Here is a 16,925-nt window from a genome sequence, read left to right as displayed (position 1 = left end):
AACTTCTTGCACACTTTTAAATGACTCCACATATTACTTGTGCCATTAACAATAGTATGACATGCATAATGTTTTCCACAATAATTACATTCAGCTCTAGGGGCTTTAAGATCAACATCAAGTTTTGTAAAGTGATCCCAAATTTGTGACTTTTTTCTATCTTCAACATTTCTTTTCCTAGATATAAGGACTTCGGGTTGTTTACCTTTTGTGTATGTGGTGGATCCTGCATTGGTTGATTCTGTGTTAGTTTTTGAAGTTGGAGAAGTGGTTGATGTTGGTGTTGTGCTCGTGGATGAAGCATTTTGAATTTGAATATTTTCCATCTGTTATCACAAAAACATGTTAAAACTTAAAAACCCATAATTTATAATAGACTTAAATGTACTAAAATTCAAAGAAATTATCAAACTAATAGAAACTTAAATACATATACGTAGATTTTAATTTATAAGAAATCAAATGGATAGTTAGTTTTAAGGATATGGATTGCTCTTTTCATTGCATAAAGTTGGCATGCAGCAAAGACTAGAAAAGACTAACTCTTTTTGTGAGCCAAAGTGCTAATGTATATTACTACTATATTTTTTAATTAAAAATATATTAAAATATTTTTTTATATCAGTATATTAAAATTATAAAAAAAATACATAAAAATATATCAATTTAATGACTAGCACAAGAAAAAAATTATGAAATTTAATTTAAAAAATAGATTATAAAGCAAAAACAACACTGGCTAAATACAAAAATGATTTATTAAATACTTAGCCATGTACACATGCAGGGAAGGGGCTGTAATATTAACAATTAACATGGGCAAAGTTTGATAAGATGTAATATTCTTAATTCTTTAACATTAATGATTCTAACTTCCATCATCGATGATGATACCCCATGTGTGATTATACTGATAGGATTGAAGTCATGTCAAAGAACAGCTGAAATTGATCAATCCAAAATTCTATTTAATTGCTTATAATCGAGCCCACCTATTTGTAAATTAAAATCTACAAATTAAAATCTACGTACATGCATCTAATCTTGAAAAGGATCTGCTTACTTACTTCAGTTCCAAAATGTTGTTCTATCAGAAACAATCCAGATTTGCAAGAAATAAAATAATAAAAAACAAAACACAAACATCATGAATAAAAATCCAAACTTTATATTAAAAAACCTTAAAAAGCTAAAGTCTTTTAATCACTAAAGCACGTAAAGATCTAGCCTGTGTGAAATCAAGAGTTGCAGTGAACAGATCTTGAAGTGGTCGTTAATGATTTGTGCTTTGATTTACATAGAGGATTTTGGGTCAAATAAGATTTTGAGGGAGCAGCTGCAAGGAGTCTAGGTTAATTAGGTTTTAGAAATTAGAAAGTGTTTTTTTTTTCATATTTATAGTACCCCTTAAACAGAACCGGTTCGGTTCGGTTGGGGTTTTACCGGTTTCCGATTTCGTAAACCGAAACCGAACCAAACCGAACCGAAAATTTTTATAATTTTTTTTTTTTAAATCAGTTTTTTTTTTCGGTTCGGTTTTTTTGGTTGTTTTTTTCTCGGTTTATTCGGTTTACTCGGTTTCTCGGTTTTTTTGCTCACCCCTAGTACAAAGAAAGAAAAATAGAGGGATCTGAAAATGCCAAGTGAGGGTCGGCAAGAAAAAAAAAAGGGAAAGAAGATGAGAAAATAGGAAAAAATAAAGGAAGAAGAAAAGAGTTAGAGAAAATAAATTTAAAAGGTAAAATTTATGATTTGATATGTATAAATGTGATTTATAAAATATTTTGGATTTGATTGAAGAATTAATTTGAATATTATGGGTGGGTATTGAGCTAATTAGTTAATTTTGAAAGATTTTAGGTAAAAATGATGATTTTAAGTTATGGTTTGTTTAAATGATGAGTTTGAGTTAAAAATCTTGATATATCAGTAGGTGTTCTGTGAAAAAATCTGGATTTCAGGTTGAAGATGATGAAATTTTAGTTTAGTTCCTCAATTTGTGAAAATTACATTTTAGTCCCCAAACATTAAAAAAATTACAGATCGGTCCCTAGAGAATAATTCGAGATTCTGGACAGGATTGAGGATAAATTATGGACAAAATTCCAGTATAGCTATGAATTTATGATATTTTCAGCTTGGTCCTCCAATTTAACAAAATTACACTTTGACCCTAAAAATCTGCTAAAAATTCCAGAATGATCCCTGGAGCATAATTTGAGATTCTGGAAAGAAATGAGGATGAATTATGGGTAAAATTTCAGTATAGTTAGGAATTTATGATATTTTAGTTTGGTCCTCCAATTTGATAAAATTATAAGTTGACCCCTAAAAATATGCTAAAATTACATAATGGTACCTAGAGCATAATTTGAGATTCTGGATAGAACTGAGGATGAATTATGGGAAAAATCCTAGTATGGTTATGAATTTATGAAATTTCTAGTTTGGTCCTCTAATTTGATAAAATTACAATTTGACCCCTAAAAATATAATATAATTTCTAATTGATCCCTAGATGTAATATTAACTTTTTCATATTGGTTTGATGAATAATTTAGGGTTATTCAGTAAATTATTATTAAGTCTTATTATTTGTTTTATTATGAATTAGATTTCGGAAAAATCGTTTAATTTTTTAGTTTTTGGGAAAAATAACTAATTAGCTCAAAAACATATAGGGTTATGGAATAAACCCTTAGGTTATTGTATTAAATAGGTTGTAAGTTCTTTTTTAGTCAATTTTTAATATGTCTTCTTTTGTATTCAAATAATCTTGATGTTCTATCTCGGAGATATTAGTAGGATTTTTTTCGGTATCTGCTTTCAAGTTTAATTTATTTTTGAATCAGGTGAGTGGATAATTTTCAATATGCATGAGAAATATTATAAATATTTGAGTTGTTAATATGAATTGGATCATGCTTCTTGATAATATATATATGTTGATTATTATCCTTGTTACGATAAAACATGATCAAGTGTTGAATCTGAATTCTTAATATGAACCATAATTTATTTTTGAATCAGGTGAGTGGATAATTTTCAATATGCATGAGAAATATTATAAATATTTGAGTTGTTAATATGAATTGGATCATGCTTCTTGATAATATATATATGTTGATTATTATCCTTGTTACGATAAAACATGATCAAGTGTTGAATCTGAATTCTTAATATGAACCAATATATATGTGTGAATTGATTATGAATTGATAGCTCTTCATTTGATTGATGTCATGAGTTGATTCTTGAGAAATGAATCTGTTTGTTGGAATATGATATGAATCTATGGTATATTAGTTAGAATATCCATGCTAACAGGGTAGTGTTAATCTTTGTGCATATCGTATTTGAAACCTTAATTGGTCGGGGAAGTCACTAATATTTGTGGACTGATCATCCCACAGTATAGAGCCTCGTGATCATTGTATTTTAATTTTCTGATAAACTTTACCTTATGATATTCTAGTTATGGCTTTTTTGAGAATCTTTCCTATAAGAACCTAGAGTCATAATTGTATATATGTTCCTCATTGTTGTATTATCTCGTGTATGTATATTGAACCTTATCGACTTACTGAGTTTTTGAAGTTACCCTTTCATTATTTATACTTATAGCTTGTTTGTAGGTAACTTTTGTTTGACTTTCAGAATCTGCTCTTTTGGTTGTTATTTGCATCTTTTTTTATGTCTAATTCATACTCCACAACAAAAAATTTGTATTAAAATAATCAAATTATATTATAAAGTTAATTTATTATTACTGCTGTGTTGAACTCTGATTTAATTATTTAAATGATAAATTCGTATATGAGTTTGGGTTCACATAGATATGAAACCTTAAATGGAAATCTTATTTATGTGTCGGTCATGCATCCAAAAATCAAGTCATGATAATTTTCTTCTTTATATTTTCTCAATCCCTTTCACGTTACATTTTATATGAGAATTGACACAATGTAAAGTGAAAAGATAGAATTAGAATTCTCAACCCTAAAATTACAACCTCAAACTATATAAAAGTAAAGAAAATTTTGATAATCTCAATGGTTTTTTAATTCATATTTTTAATGAAAAAAATAAAACATCAGCTATTGATATATAGGTAAATTCCTACTTAAAAAACAATAAAAACACTAACTAAGAAAAATAATTAAAATCTAAAATTAACTATAAAAATAATTAAATTCACATGTTTTTGAAAAGTCATCAAAACATTTTCAAAAAATCAAAAAAAGAATAAAAGATTGATTTAATTTTTTTATAATTTAGTCTTATTGTAAATGATATCAGATATGATGGAGTGTAATGTGATGGACCAAAATATTTTAATTTCTTTAAAAAAAAAAAACTGGGGACTAAATGGAATTTTGCCAGGACTTCAATTATATTATATAATTTTTATATATATAAATTTAACTGACGAAAGGGAATGGATTTCTACTAATATCATAAATGGAGCATCCTCTAGACATTGTGAGGGTCAGAATGAAACAAACAGCGAGTATATGTTTGAGATTCATTGTATGTGCTATCCCTGCTTCTAAAAATAAATCTTTTTGGAACTTGAAAAATAATATTTAGATTATTGGAAATATTTCACATTGTGATTGTCATTGTCATTAAATTATGCGTAACTTTTTATTTCCTCAACTGCTTGGATAATTTGTGGACAGCTTTTAATTTAACACATCTTAGTTAGATTGGTTCAAATTGAGAAATCTTTGTAAGTAAATGGTTAAATCTGATCAAATTGTTTCATGAAGGCTCTCATCTGTGAATTAATTGAAAAATAATTCTGCTTTATCTGCTATTCCATGCATATCACTTACATTCAAATACATATATAGACATACACAAGAATACATTACACTGATGAAGCCTCTGATTCAAATCAATCAATCCCAACGACAAAAACAAAAATTGGTCGATTTCTATGTCTATGATTCAAATCAATCCATCCCAACACGGTAAACATGTGGTTTACATTCTATCTTTTCGAAAATCAGATTCAAGATTATTGCCAAAAACTGTATAAGGTTCAATCTTATTTATAATTTCACTCAATCAATCAAAAGTGTTGATCATGGCCATCTATAAGCTAACTTTTCTTAACAGGGTTCCACATTATACATGCATTTGGATTGTGACTGCCTTTTGGCACTTATAGATACATTTCAGATAGGGAAGCTGCCTACGTTTGCACTTATACATGCACTTTAGATACATTTCAAATATAGACAGTTTATGTGTGCCTATATATATATATATATGCATACTAGATTGGTACCCGGCTACCCGCGTTGCAACGCGATGCATGTCTGTATTATTTTTTCAATATATATATATGTTTTGTGTGGGTCTAGTGAAAAAAAAAAACTTAGATTATAGTTTAAACCAGCTAAATAAGTAGGGTTATTTGAATCATATGAAAAAAAAAGAAGACAATGATAGCAAATGAGAAAACATACATGTAAAAATACAAATAAATGAGGATCAAAATTGAATAAAAAATGCATTATCAATTTAGATTGAAAAGTAAAATTAAAAAAAATAAAAATTTTACTAAGAGAAACCCTTTAAAAAATTACAAAATATATAATATGATATCAGATAATATATCAAAATCTAGCCAAGAGAAACCCTTTTAAAAAATTGACATAATGGAAGAAATAAAGCCTTCTTCCATTAAAGGCGCACATAATTATAGTTTGGTTATTAAAACTTAATTTTTTTAATAACTATTTTTTGTTATTATAGTTCAGTTCTAAACTCATTTTTTATCATGTTTTAGTTATTAAAAGTTAAGAAAGAAGCAAGAAAGTCATTGAAAAAATTAAAAGAAAAGGTTATTGAGTTGTCGGCTACAAACCACTAACAACTTTAATTTTGGTGTCTATGAATTCTTATTTGACAAAGTAGTTTAATGGAGATGGTTTTAAAATTTGATGGTTTTGGAAAAAGTAAATTAGGATTTGGGATTTTTTAAAAATTTATTGTAATTTTTAGTTTTTAAGTTGATTAAAAAGTATTTTGCTGTAGAAAATAGAGTTTTAAAGGATATGGTAAGACTTGATTTGGAGATAGAAAATTCTACATAACAAAAAGTGGACGAATTTCTCCTCGTAGCAAAATAGATTTACTCCATGTATTTTTAATTCAAACGCTAATTGATAACCTTGCTTATCAAGGCTTTATAATTTCAACAAAAAGAAGGGACTAGTTTAATCAATTGCTAGTGAAAGCGACAACAATTTGTGATGGCAAACGACATTGTCCTTTGCCACATCATCAAATTTTAAAATCATATTTATTAAGCTACTTTATCAAATAAAAATTTATAAACACTAAAATTAAAATTATTGGTGGTTAGAATCCGTCAACTCAATAGCTTATTTTTTTATTTTTTCAATAACTTTCTCTTATCAAGTTTAGAAATACAATGTAATGAACTAAAATAACAAGAACTAGTTATTAAAAAAATTAAACTTTAGGAACCAAAATAACCAAACTATAGTTATGTGTGCCTTTAATGGAAGAAGGCTCTATTTCTTCCATTATGTCAATTTTCGTATCTCAATTTTTTTTAACAATGAACTAAAATTCTATCTCATAAAATTATTTGTTAATTTAATGTCAAAATATTTTAAGAATATAAGCTAACCAAGAGAAAACAAATAAAAAAGGAGTAAATTATAAAACCATAAATGATAGAACTTGAAAGGACTAATTGAAAAGGAAAAAAAGCTCAGCAACCAAATTATAAAACAATAAAAATTTCAAGGACTTACTAAAAGGAAAATTTTGATTATAAACACTTGGTGAAATAAGCTTTTGTGAGAGGAATATGAACATTGGAATGTATAGTTAACACCCACCCTTTTTAGTTGTTTTATATAATTGAATATATAGTAAAGAGATAAACCTTTCATACACTGTTAATTCATTGAAAAAATCACTTTAGTAAAATTTAGAAAGAGAAAGTTTTATAGTATTTCAGACCACGCTGTATATAATCATGACCATCTATCAGAGAAAAGTGTATAAAATTTGAAAATGTACTAGGGCAATCACTGTCTAATGTTGATGAAAAGAGTTAAAAGTATTTGAAAACACGGAGCCATGTTTTCCAAAATTTGAAAAAACAAATTTTATTTAAAATTAATTTTTTTATATATTTAAAATTTATTTTAATGTACTAATATTAAAAATTATATTTTTAAAAATAAAAAAATTATTTTAATATATTTTTAAATAAAAAAATAGTCCTCCCTTAAATAAACAGTTTACATTTAAGTACTTCAATAACTATTTTTCTAAAAAATAAAAAATAGCCTTGCATGAAATCTTCAAGCTTTGACTTAGAGGAGCTAAATTCCCGAAATAAAAATTTGGATATCGGTTTAGATGCTTCGGAACATAATTTGGACTCGTTTCTTCATGAAACTTGTTTGTTGGCAAAATTTAGTTGGCAAATTTAAAAAATCATATCTCCTTCGTATGATATCGTTTTTTGCTGAAATTTGGATAATTGATAGGCCATTGAGTAAGGAATCCAAAACAATTGAGTTTGCATCATTTGGACTTTTGTAACTCCAGATGTTCAAGTCAGAATGGTTGAAGGTCAACACTGGCAGATTGATAGATTTGACTTTGAAGGCTATGATTTCCATGTTCTTCCTTATTTTATTTTCTTGCTTTAGATGTATAGAAAGCTATGGATGTTAGATTTTTAATGCCACTAGAATCACTTCATTTTGACCTATAGAGCTCATGCTTTACACAAATCTGCCAATTACCTTCAATTTACTCCTTCTTGCATCTTTCATCCAAAAGTGCCTTCAAAACATAAAACAAAGAACATCAAGATATTATATATATAAAACATAGGTAAAACACAAGTTAAATGTGGGTGAAACTATCAAATAATATGGTTGTATCAAGGACAAACAAGCAGTATTTAGATAAGCTAGGGAGCAATAAAAGATGATTAAATGATGAATCAGTGAACTGACGACAATGTGGTTCAAAGAAAGATAATCAATGAACGAGCACATTCAGATCATCCTGGGGGGCAATATTGTTCAAAGAACATCATGATCCAAGTGAACTCTATAAGCAATTGAGAATAAAGATGTGCCTGGAGGACATCTTTCTAGTGTTATCTTGGGTTTATCCTTTGAAGCATGAATACTGACCAATGTGAACACAATTGAATGTAAATGAATGTTGAAAAGATGCAAATCACTAAGACTGGCTATGGAACAAAGATGCACCTGCAGGACATCTTCACATCATCACTCTTTGAAGCATGGCTATCGATTAATATTATCATGACTGCATTTGAATGAATATTGAAGAGATGCACAACATTGAGACTAATTGTAGAACAATGTTGCATAGAAAGGACATCTTCTTATCATCTTCTGGCTAAAGATGCGCTTCACCTCCTGAGTATAGGTGATAAAAGCAACACCATTGTTGAGGCTGAGATATCTCTTTTCATAATCTAATTAGATGAGCTGAGGGGAATTTGTTGAAAAGACCATTGAGCATATAATAATGAGCCTTTTACTGCAAGTTGTGAGATGCATATCTAGACGACTAGATAGTTTTCAAGAAGATTGATGAGAACATATACTTGAAGAGTATTGTTTCAACTAAGGGCAAGTCCATAACTGATTGACAAACTAGGATGGGATTGACAATAGAAAATCTCTTGATGAGTGTTATTACGATGCACACAATCAATGAGAGAATAATTTCTCAGAAGAATCCAGAATATGAATGACTGTTTAAGCTCATTCATGATGAATCAAGTAACACCACACTTAGGGGGCATGGTCATGCTTGGTAAGCAACGATAGTAGAAATCATCATAGACATCCTATAATAAATTGCATTTACAATTGAATGGATGGCTGGCACACGAATGAGCCAGCACATAAAAACAAGGAAGGCTTCGAATAGCAAACAAATGAGTGTTAAATGGGGGACCTATATTTCTCAGGTAAGTATACATGCATATCAATCATAATGCATTGCTTCCATAATTGATAGATTGATGTTGCACCATCACTTCTTGGGTAGTGTGTTTTATAACCCTACCTTCTTTTGAGTGTGCCTTTGTGCCCTTTCCTTCTTTTCGAGGGTGCCATTGAGCGCTCACTTCCTTTTGAGTGCATCTTTGAGCCCTTACTCTTTTTTTAGTGTGTCTTTGAGCCCTCACTTGGGTAGTGCATTTCCTAACTCTACCTCCTTTTCTAGTACGCCCTTGAGCCTTCGCTTCCTTTTGAGCCCACCTTTGAACCCTCACTTTCTTTTGTGTGCTCCTTTAAGCCACCATCTTTTAGGTGGTGCGTTTTATAACCCTACCTTATTTTGAGTGCGTCTTTAAGCCCTAACCATTTGTGGTAGTGCATTTTCTAACCCTACCTCCTTTTTAGTGCGCCTTTAAGCCCTCGTCCCTTTCAAAACTCTTTTCTTCTTCTGTTTGGGTAGGTCACCCATTACAATTCGACCAATTCTCAATGTTATTTTATCTGGGTAGGTCACCGATTATAATTTGACCAATTCTCCATGTTTTTTTATTTGGGTAGGTCACCCATTACAATGAGACCATTCCTCCACTTGGATAGGTCACCCATTACAATAAGATCACTCTTCCTTTTTCTACTTGGGCAGGTCACCTATAAAAATAGATCAAGGTTAGTATAAGTGTGTGGGCTAGTCGCCCCTGAAAATAGACCACTTTAAGTATGTTTGGGTAGGTCACCCTTAAAAATAGACCACTTTGAGTACTTGGGTAGGTTGCCCATGAAAATAGACCATGGTAAGTGTGAGTGTGTGGGCTTGGTGAGTGTGTGGGCTGGTTGTCCCTGAAAATAGACCACTTTGAATATGTGTGGGTAGGTCACCCATGAAAATAGACTACGGTAAGTGTGAGTGTGTGGGTTGGTCGCCCCTGAAAATAGACCACTTTGAGTATGTTTGGGCAGGTCGCCTATGAAAATAGATTAGGGTAAGTGTGAGTGTGTGTGGGTTGGTCGCCCCTAAAAACAAACCACTTTGGGTTTGTATGGGCAAGTCACCTATTGCTATCTAATTTTTGACCCATGTTTTGATAAATTTTCAAAAATAAATAATAATAATAATAAAAAGGGTTTACATGTGATGATAATATATAACATCAGGGCTAATATTAAGGAAGCAATATGTCAAGGAGATAATTATTGAATCATATATAATTACTGCAATATAAAATATCATAGATATATGATTTGATTCGTGCTGGTTATGAAAAATAATCACTGTAATATAAAATATCATAGATATATGATTTGATTCGTGCTGGTTATAAAAGACAATCTCTGCAATAATTATTATAATATTTTCTTAAATATCACGTGTAAAGATTTTTTCTATATAAATGAATCTCTAGCCATATGATAAGGGGAGGAAAAAATATTCACGAAGGGGTAATTTTTTAGAAAAGGGAGCAAAAAAAAACCTAGAAAACAAAAACCCTTCTTCTTTTTCCAGCCGCAGCCTCTCCTCTGTTAAAAAATAAAAGAAACAGCAGCCACTGGTCGCCCCCCATTTCTTCTCCTAAGTCAGCCACTAGTGAGCCCCTACAGCTCAGCCCTCATTTTTTGCCTTTAGACCACAACAACCATTTCTTCCCCAGCCGGCCACTCCTATCTCTTTCGGTCTCCTCATCTTCTTTTGCTAAGAAGAAAAAAGTTGTTGCCCCCCTCTCTTTTGGGATAAAACCAAAGAGAACAAAGGCCAGCGTAACTCCCCCCATTTCAACAAATCTTCTTCTCCTTCGATCTCCTCCATAACAGCCGGCCAGCAGCAGACCTAGCTCATTGCCTCCCACGGTAGCCCAAACACGACAGACCACACAAAACCCGCTGACCCAGCGACCACATGCACAGCAGCAAGGTCGCCCCCATTGCTACCCCAACCACCCAATTTGACATTGGCAAAAAAAATGAATGAGGAAGAAACGAGAATGGATGGTTTAAATAGATTGCCTGTGTTTTTAAAATCGATTGCCTTGGTTTTTTTCTTCTTTATTCAGTTGACGGTGGGTGTCATCGCCGGTGGGGGGAGGAAAAGGAGAAGGTAACAAAATTAGATAATATTTACATTAATTACAAACCCATCAGAAAGCCCATTAAAAAACCCATTAGAAAGCCCAAAAAAGCCTTAAAGAAAATAAGACAGGTTTTCCGGTTTTTTTTGTAAAAAAACCGAACCGAACCGAACCGAAACTGGTCGGTTTGAACCGATTCCGGTTGGGTTCCGGTTTGAACTTTTAAATTTTTTAAAATTTGATTTTGGTTAGTTTTTTAGATAAAAACCGAACCGAACCGAAAATGCTCACCCCTATTTGTAATTATATGTGGGTGTATGAGAAAAACATAATAAAAAGGAATCTGTATGTGTTTTGTAGTTTTTTTTATGTATGTTATAGAACTATAAAATTAAAAAGACAAAAAAAATGAATTTAATGTTTTAATTTGGTATATGGTCAAATATTTGAAGGACAAATAAAATCAAGTTGTATTTCTCGTGAAAATGTAAGAGCATGTTTTTACATATATTCTAAGATTTAATAGCTGATTTATTAAAGCCTTAAGAATTTGATTAATATGTGGTTTGGTTATGATTAATTGTGATGTGTGTGTATTTTACAAAGAAAATAAAAAAAATGTTTTTTTGTATGTTGCATATAGCGAATACCCTATCATATTTTGAACGTTCTTTTTATATAAAAAATATTAGAAGTTTTTTTGCATGGATTTCTTAAACACAAAAATTATTACAACATGCTTGTAAAGCTCCAAAGGGTGTTGGCCAATATTCCAAAAATATAAAAATCTTATTTTGGGATAAAGTAATCCCAAAGAGATGAATATCCAAAATATTATTCGGAATAACTTGTTATTATTCCTTGTTAAGAGAGAAAAGATGAGGAGAAAAGGCAAGAAAAAAACAAAAAAAAAACAGAAGTGGGAGAGGAAGAAAAAGGAGAAGCAACGCCGGCCACCAACATCGCCATTGCAAAAACAGCACCTCCATCGCTAGTAGCACTGCCTCGATGCCACCCCAGGTAACCTCTTGTTACCTTGTTTATTTCCCTTTCGCTCAGCCCTGTCTGCATTTGCATGCAAAACGTTTATTTTTGTTTTTTTGTCATTTCAAAAAAATATGAATCCGGTATTGAAATACCCTGTTTTCACCAACTTAAAAAAAACTTAAAAAATATTTTTATGCTTACAACCAAGTGTCTCAAAACTAAAAAATATATTGTGATTTTCATACACCAAAAAAAAAAATGTTTTAGCATTCATTTTGACTTTAATAACCAGTTTATTAAAGTCAAGAGAACATTGACCAAAATATCAAAAAACAAAAATTTTTCATTTTGTGTTGTTTTAGTATCATGGATTATGAATTTATACATAAAATGTATCCTTGATATTAAAAAGGTATTTTCTTTTGAAAACATAGAATATCTAGGTTTTTACTCGATAAAATAAGGATCTCCTTACAAAGGAGGATTTTTCTTAAACCGTAGACAAACCGATAATTAGAAACCACGACAAGATTTTAGATTTTATCAGAAAAGAAAATAATGCAGCTCACCTTAGGTAAGACATAGTTAGGGTGCTAATACCTTCACTTTACGCAACCAGTCTCCGTACCTAATCTCTGAGACCAGTTAGGGTTCCTAATGACCAAAATACTAGGTGGCGACTCCCATTCAAATTTTCTACTAATAAGAGATACAAATTCCTTATCTCTCCACATTTTCCAGATGGACCATTACATTTTTCCTTGAGAGTGGACGATTGCTAGGACACCACACACGTGCGACAACTAGGAACTCTAATTGGTCTTAGAGATTGGGCACGAAAACTGATTGCGTAAAGGGAATGAATTAGCACCCCAAATACGCCCTACCTAAGGTAAGATGTATTGTTTTATTGTTTGATATATGTTATGGTTTTATTATATTTCTAATTGTTGGTATATCTACAGTTTAAGAAAAGTCCTCCTTGGTAAGAAGATTCTTATCTTATCGAGTAAAACCTAACCATTCTAATGTCACACACAAGAGCTACCCTTTTAATATCAGGAATACATTTTACTTATAAACTCATAATCCCTGATACTAAAACAAAACAAAATATTTTTTCTATTTTTTTTGAAATATTGGCCAAGTTCTCGTGACTTTAATAAACTGGTTATTAAAGCTAAAATGCATGTTAAAACATATTTTTTTAAGTTTTCTTTATTGTATGAAAATACAATATGATTTTTTTTATCTTTGAGAGACTTGGTTGTATATGTGAGAACAAGAATATCATTTTTAATTTTTTCAATGTTTTGATGAAATCTAGGTATTTTAATATCGGATCTGTATTTTTACCATATAAAAATACAAACCAATATCAAGCAAAATTTAGTAGAAAAATATGTGGAAAAAACACAGCTTTACCAAAGAAAAAAATTTCCTTTTTCTTTTTAGAATTGGGCCAAACGCGGCCCAACCATTTTGGGCTAGGCTGGCGTTGCTGGCCCATTAAAACTGTGGATCTCTGCACTATTTATGTGAACAGTGGAGCACCCAACGAAGAGAAGAAGAAAAAGAAGAAGAAGAAGAAAGGGAAAGGCAATGAGGCTAACCCGTGGCAGCTCACGGTGCTAGTGGTGGTGGTGGAAGTGGCAGAACTGAAGCAGCTGAGGGTTCCCCTTCTCTCTATTTTTTTTCCCTCTGTTTCAGTTTGGTTTCTCCTTTGCCTTTGTTGCTGGCTGAGCTACTATCAATAGTGGCTCAAGGCAATTCTCATGGCGACGATGAGGAAGGTGGTGGTGGTGGTTCTCCCTATTTCTTCCCCTGTTTTTTTTTTTTTGTTTTTCTTCTCATCTTTTTGTCCTCTTTTTCTACTTTCTCTCTCTAGTTTTTTTTTCTATTTTCCCCCACCTTTGCTGCTACCTCATTTGCTCTCCTCTCTCCCCTGTATTTATATGCAAAACAGGGGGAGAGAGGGAGACGTACTACCCCTACCCAGTCATGGCATAGGGGGAGAGAGGGACACCTACCCATTATGCAACTACCCCAAAACCACTCAAAGGGTATGTCCCCTCCATTTATCCATCACGTGGCAAGCAAGTGGGGATGTTTTGTCAGCATCTTTTTAAGGGTTTCAAAGAAAGAGGGAGCGGGAAAGACAAGGGAGAAAAGTCTTCTTCTTCCCCTGCCTCGTGCATCCAGGGAAAGAAAAAGACCCATAATGACATTCAAAACAGCACCATTTGGGTCTCTTTTTTTTAGTAGTGGATAAAACAGCACCATTTTGGACAAAACATGATGTTTTATTTAAAAGAAAATGGCATAAAAAACGTGTCAGAATCCAAATCAGTTCTTAATTTATGATTTGTTCAATTAAGTCCTCAATTGTCATTTTCATTTTAGAAATCAATTCAATTGCATCCCTATGAAATTCAATTGTCGGTCGTGAAGTTGACTGCCTTTTTCAAATTGGTCCTTGGTCTCGAATTTATGCAATTGGACCCTCAATTGATCAATAAACTTTCAATTTCATCAATTCAGTCCCTGAATCAGTTAATTTCGATCCTTCTATTTACGTGTGTTTTTTTCTAATTTGATCCTTGGTTTTGGATTTCTTTAACTATGTCCTTAATTGGCTTTCAAACTTCAATATTTATGCAATTAAGCCCCTGATTTGACTAAATCAACTCTCAAAAATTATAATTTGACCCTAGAACTTCAATTTCTTCCGATGAAAACCTAAATTGACTTCAAAATCAATTTTTCTTGCAATCAAAACCTCCATAAATTCAATTAAACCTTCATTAAAATTTAATTGAATTTTCTTTATCAGTCGGACTCTCATTAGTCGACGATATGCTGTCAAATTTTAATCCTTGTATTTTTAAACCTCCTTAACCAATTTTTACCCATTTTCTAGGTGCTTTGGCATTCTATTCCCTACTATTATTTTTTTAGTTCTTCCAAATATGTATGTTTTTTTATTTTTTTATTTTTTTATTTTCTCCTTTATTGTGCAGGGACTATTTGATTATCAAGGCTTTGATATCATGTTAAAAAATCATCTCAATCCAATAACTTAAAGTGTTAGGTGAAGTTTCAGGATATAATTTATATTATTCTCTAATAGTATCCAGCTGCTAAATCATTCTGCCAAACATGACCTAATGATATTGGGTTTTTCTATTAAGCATGACCAAGGATGCTGGGTCTTGATACTGCCCTGCTACCCAAGCATGGTAGAGCGTGAGAGGCTTGTAGTCTTGGAGATAAAAGGATTTGTTCAGCAATGTCGCCTCGTCAAAAGTCTAATTGTTTTAGCTATCTTTGACATCGTAAAATTCTAAGTGAATGTAATTATTTTAAAGATTATGCTTGCTACCTTGCGTACTAATCTCCAAGAATTATGTTCTTCACTTGTTATAAGGATCAATATCACTTGCAAAATTGTGTTCATCAATTATTATATTCATGAATATCACTTTGCAACACAATCTAATCAAAACATTTATCAATAAAAAAAAATGGCAGATATTTAAACACAATTTACTGTTATTACGAAAATCATGAAATCCTTCGTTGTTGTTATTTTAGTCGTAAGCAGTTACAAGTAATGGTTTCTTGAAAAATTAAACCGTTTATTTCTGCAGCTGCTTGGATAATTTGTGGACAACTTTTAATTTAACACATTGTAGTTAGATTGGTTCAAATTGAGAAATCCTTGTAAGTAATGTTAGAGTACAGTGATGATAAGTGTAAACATGATTACTAAGTTTGTTAGTTGGTTAGCTGTTAGTCAGTCAGTTAGCAAAGTTAGTTACTTGCAGTTAAGTTGTTACAGCTGCATGTATATATATATATATATAACTAACTAACTAAAGTTGAATTGAATTGAATAACAGAAAATAAAGAGCATAATGAGAGTTCTCATTTTCTCTAGTCTCTCAAACAATTTCTCTACATTTACAACAACGGATACAGTCTAACATGGTATCAGAGCTCTTAGCTCACACTTGAAGATCTTCTCTGATTGCTTCCGCATAATCTCTGCTTCTTCTTCTTCTTCCACTCTCTCTAGTTGATAATCTGATAACCTTTCAATGGTGACTGCCTCACAACTTCAACTTCTGCAATCTTCAATAACAGCTCTCATTTCTTCTATTCCTACATCGGTTAATGTCAAGCTGGATGATTTAAACTACCTCAATTGGAATTTTCAGATGCAGCTTTTGCTTGAAAGCAATGGCATTATGGGGTATGTTGATGAATCAACTCATTGTCCACCTCAACTCAGCTCAACTTCATGCGAATCTGACATCACTTCGTCTTAAAATGATGAATTCATTGTTTGGAAAATGCATGACTGAGCCATCATGCAATTGATCACTGCTACATTATCACCTCTTGCTATGTCTTGTGCAATTGGTAGTACTAGCTCCAAAGATTTATGGAATCGACTGAAGGAACAGTTTTCAACTGTATCCAGAACCAGCATTTTTCAAATAAAATCTAATCTACAAACAATCAAGAAATGAGCATATTCGGTTTCACAATATCTTCATCGCATTAAGGAAGCTAGGGACTATCTTTCTGCTGCTGGTGTTTACTTTGCTGATAAAGATATAGTCACTCTAGCTTTAAATGGCTTGCCTACTGAGTATAACACATTTAGATGTGTTATAAGTGTTATGTGTGGACACAAATGGTCGGTGGCAGCCATGGTTGACATGGTAAGAGTCAAATGGTGGGTGCCTAACCAAAGAAAATGTTGCCCACCATTGTTGAACAAAGGAAGAAGATTGTCTCTCATATCAACTATAAATAGAGAGTG

At 31.6% G+C, this 16,925-nt stretch overlaps 1 protein-coding gene and 1 long non-coding RNA gene across 2 annotated transcripts in view; one reads left to right on the top strand and one right to left on the bottom strand.

Moving 5' to 3' along the window:
* LOC105114566 (uncharacterized) overlaps positions 1-4,291 on the top strand; it is a 16,435-nt gene extending 12,144 nt beyond the window's left edge. Inside the window, exon 3 of the long non-coding RNA XR_840163.1 lies at positions 4,279-4,291. This is a non-coding gene — a long non-coding RNA (uncharacterized LOC105114566). The remainder of the gene's footprint in view (positions 1-4,278) is intronic.
* Positions 1-16,925, bottom strand: part of LOC105114568 (probable terpene synthase 6) — a 55,559-nt gene that overhangs the window by 7,320 nt on the left and 31,314 nt on the right. The window contains exon 9 of the mRNA XM_011011144.1: positions 8,761-8,768. The gene's annotated coding sequence lies outside the window, so the exon portion shown is untranslated. The remainder of the gene's footprint in view (positions 1-8,760; positions 8,769-16,925) is intronic.

Source organism: Populus euphratica, unplaced genomic scaffold (assembly GCF_000495115.2).
Source record: "Populus euphratica unplaced genomic scaffold, PopEup_1.0 scaffold546.1, whole genome shotgun sequence".
NCBI classification, from domain to species: Eukaryota; Viridiplantae; Streptophyta; class Magnoliopsida; order Malpighiales; family Salicaceae; genus Populus; species Populus euphratica.
Note: the sequence above shows the minus strand (reverse complement) of the source record. Positions and strands in the feature narration are given on the sequence as shown.